We start from the raw sequence: 4,532 nt of genomic DNA on the forward strand, positions 1-4,532 counted from the left end.
GTCTCATGTGAGGCCATGCCAGTGCCTGGCAAATACAGAAGTGGATGTTCAGAGTCAGCTATTGGACGGAACACAGGGTCCCCAATGGAGGAGCTAGAGAAAGTACCCAAGTTGCTGAAGGGGTCTGCAATCCTATAAGTGGAACAAAAATATGAACTAACCAGCACCCCCCAGAGCTTGTGTCTCTAGATGCATATGTATCAGAAGATGGGCTAGTCGGCCATCATTGGGAAGAGAGACCCCTTGGTCTTGCAAACGTTATATGCCCCAGTACAGGGGAGTGCCAGGGCCAAGAAGTGGGAGTGTGTGGGTAGGGGAGCAGGGTGGGAGGGGAGGGTATAGGGGACTTTTGGGATAGCATTTGAAATGTAAATGAAGAAAATATCTAATAAAAAAATTGAAAAAAAAAAAAAGAAGTAAAGCACAACAGAAAAAAAAAAGTGCTCCCTTGTGTTTTGAAGTTAAACCTGCCTGTGGAAGGAGGAAGGTGAGCCTGGAATCATCTGCTCATTTTCTTTAGATTTTTTTCTTATTTTCTATTATTATTATTATTATTATTATTATTATTATTATTATTATTAATTGTTGGTGGTGGTGACGGCGGTGGTGGTGGTAGTGGTATTGGTGGTGGTACAAGCATAAGAAGATGGTTCACATCTTCTTGCCTGTGTGAAATTTGCTGTGTTTCCAAGATTTAGAACACATTTTGTTTTACTGTCCGTCTCCCAAAGATTCATGTTACCAACACATCTTTCTTTTTTCAGTTGACGGAAGCAGGATACTGAGGAATAGGATAAAGTGACCAAGGTCATTTAAGGGAGGTGCTGGAAAGTTGAGTCACTTTTATGTTATGATGTACAAATTCCACAGATATGGTTTCAGTCCGATTTTCTTAACCATTCAACTTTGCAAAAATGCTATGGGTTAGGTTTCTTGTTTCATATTTACAATCCACACTGTGTGTTGCAGCAAAGAAATTTGAAGCTTGTGTGCTGTGACCACAGTTTCTTTCAAGGAACTCTAAAAATGCCTCCAAGGCATTAGGGTGCTTCATGAACCAAAGCTGACAAATGCTTTGCTACGGGTAAGGAACTATCTGACATTAAGCTAACATTTACCAAGCACTTATGTGCTGGCATCTGAGCTAGGATATTTCCTATGCATTATCTTGTTTTTATTCTCCCAACAACTCTCTAAATATAATTAAATAGCTCAAGTTTCAATAATTCATCACTATGATTGGGCTATGCCTTTCTTTAAAATGAGGGAGAATAATTTGAACATCAAACACAGCCAAAGATAAAATGAATTTGCCCCAAGCAAAATGAGGTTATGTAGGTAGTTTGGGTACTGTGGAGATAGGTAGTATAGAAACATAGCTTGGTGAGCAATGTGTTTAGGCTAAGCTCCTGAAACCAGCAGTTAAATTCAACCAGGTGGATTGACGTTAGGGAATGTTGCTCCTATATAAATATGAAAAGATTCCCAATGCTTTCTAAAATCACCAAGCTCCAAGGAAGACATTGTTAGAGCAGCGAAGTATGGGCTCCAAATACTTAAAGGTCACCTGGAAGCTTCCTGCCATTCCCAGACATTCATGTCTGAGGTCAAGGCACTAGATGTCCCTATGATCAGTATGAATGCATCACAGTGGCCTTTTTGGGGGAAAGGGAAGTCTAGACCTCACATAATGTAGAGAGAGCCATTTTTATGAAAAATATTTTGAATTAAAACTAAAGCACAAAAGTGAATAGCTTCAAGTGACAAAACTAATCTCACCAACTGCACATAATATAAGCCTGGTAAAAATTACAAAACACCAGAATTCCAGGAAAAATAACAAAAATCCTTAATTATTTAGCATAGGCCCTAATGCTTCAAACACACTCACTTCGACTATGGAATGGATGATCATGTATTCACATGATATTTTTAAGAATAGAATTATCTTTCAAAGGTAAACATTTCCAGTTTTTAAAAGGAAGATTTACTTAACAAGTTTCATCTAAATGAAATTCACAATACAAGGTAATATTTAAATTTAAGCCTCAGAATTCCATACAAACAGCATGACCAAACTCCTAAAGTATTGGTGTCCCATCTCAAAATTGTCCTGGATCTTAAAAACCCAAAAACCAAAACCAAAACCGAAAGTGTACACTCGCGTACTGTACAGAATATTAAACCAAAAATCTAGAATTAACAAACAAGTCCAATGTTGTCACTTTGAATCAAAGAGCTCCTATATTTGATTTTTACAGAAAAGCATGCTTTTCAACATGGATCTCAAGTTTTCAATGTATTGTGGTCTAAGAGCAACATTCAGTGTAAGTAAGGGAAACTGCTTTAAACTCAAACATGCTTACAGCTTGAGTACACTCCTCCAACTGAAGTAACTTGAGGAAAGCTGAGAGTGGAGATGGCAATACCAAACTTGTTATTATACTCCTAGAGGAATATTTTCAGTGATCGAAGTTACTGGGCTTAAAGTTTGAAAAACAATCATAGCTTTCACTTTACCGCAAGCACGAATCTCAAGCTCGTAATGCAAAACTGTTAAACTTAAATTTTGTTCTCTTGAAAAAAAAAAAAAGGAGAAAGAAGAAAGAATGAAGCTGAGGCGTAGTGATCAGAAGCGATTGGATTTACCAATTACCATCATACTGGGTATGCTGGATACCCTTCCTACTCCATCCAGTTCCAATACATGCAGCTTTTTATTCCTGTGGATGCTATTTGATGCTTCCTAGCTTCCTAAGTAAGGTCTGACTGATAGTCATTGCATTTTCCTGAAGAACTTGATCATATCTCCACATACTGCTCTGGCCACCATAACCACTTCCATAGTCACCGCTAAGCTGCTGGCTGGCAGGACCTCTGTAAGTAGACCAGTTGGATAAACCCGTACCCCCGCCCCCATCATCAGGTTATCATAATCACTACCACTTGCTCCTTCTGTAGAATTCAAAAAGAGCTCTACCTCCACCCGTCCCTGCAGTAGAATTCAAGAAGAGCCCCACATAGCTGTGCTGCAGATTTGCTTGATCTTTTTGCAATAGCTGCCACAGCATCTTCATGAGTAGCAAACTCAACGTCTGCCTCGCCCGCAACTCTGCCCTCAGGTCCTATTTCAATGTGTACTCTCGTGGGATGAAGAGGTGAGAAATGAATAGTAAATATCACTCTCAGTAGCTCGGTATGGCAACTCGTCATGTGTACACAGTGCTCTGTGGTGCTCTGGAAACTGGACCCACCATCTCCATATCTATGATCACATATTCCTCAGAAATAGTATCAGACTCAAAACCACACCTGTCATTATAACCGCCATAGTCATCATATGCACCATCGGCACCTACCTCATTCTTTCAAACCCAGGTCCTCTGCCAATGCTATTATACCCTCTTCCAACCCTGGGGCCGATCACAAGGACCTGGGCACTGCATCGTCATGAGCTTTCGAGGAGGATCATAATGGGTTCGGACTTCAGCTCTGCTACTCTTGAAGATTTCAATGTACCTATGCCCAATTCTTCCCTTTGTGTTTCTTTATGGCCTTTATGGCTATCTCCTGTGAAGCAAACTATACAAAAAGCCTCTCCTATGCTCTACCTCTGAAAATCCACTGGCAGTGTCGTCTCAGTTGACACAATTTCCAGCCCTGAAAAGAACTGAACAAGTTCTTCTTTGTTACAGCCAAATGGTATTCCTCTAGGCCATACAATCCCATTATAGGCAGTATCAGAACTATCTGGACCTGCATGCTTTAACACCCAAATCATTTCAACACTGTTGGATTTGAATAGTTCAACATATCTGTGTCCCATGGTTTCTCTGTCTTTCCTTAAAGCCAGTTACACTTCATCTTCTGATTCAAGTTGGACAAATGCTTCACTACTGGGTTTGCCTTCTCTGGTGTAGATGAAACAAACACCTGATATGCCATTTTGGAATTTGCGATCAGAGGAGAAGCACATCACTTCATTGGCTGAGCTGGACCAGTGTAGGCCGGTGTTCTTAACCACAAATCCCTCCCTGCCCTCTGTGCTTAGCATTATGGTAACTGACAGGCTCTTGGGGACAATCTTGGCTCAATACAATTTCAATGTGAGCTTTGGCCCGGGTAGTTTCTTCCAGGAATCTGGTCAACAGACACTTTAGAAATACTATAAAATGTTTGCTGCAACAGTCCTATGAGACTGGGGTGGGGTATTCGTCAGTCTTTCCTTAAACGGCTATAGAGCAACAATAGATGATGACCAGACTACTTCTCAAGTAAGTTTATTTTTATCGTGTGGAGGAAGCACGCATACCATGGTGCACATGTGGAGGCCAGAGGACAATTTCATGGAGTTGGTTCTCTCCTTCTACCTTAATGTGAAATCTGGGATTGAGCAGGGCTCTTTAGCTTTGATGTAAGGGCTTTTATTCACTGAACCATCTCTGTTGCCATACAATACCATTTTCTATGAGGTTAAAATAATGTTTTCTTAGTTGACTGAAATGCATTTTTTGTAGAATTTTTATTGATAG

The 4,532-nt window shown here is 40.3% G+C and overlaps 1 pseudogene; it reads right to left on the reverse strand.

The window, feature by feature from the left end:
• Positions 1–2,732: 2,732 nt before the first annotated feature.
• LOC110330029 lies at positions 2,733–4,054 on the reverse strand (annotated as a pseudogene).
• Positions 4,055–4,532: the final 478 nt, after the last annotated feature.

Source organism: Mus pahari, chromosome 12 (assembly GCF_900095145.1).
Source record: "Mus pahari chromosome 12, PAHARI_EIJ_v1.1, whole genome shotgun sequence".
In the NCBI taxonomy this organism is placed as follows: Eukaryota; Metazoa; Chordata; class Mammalia; order Rodentia; family Muridae; genus Mus; species Mus pahari.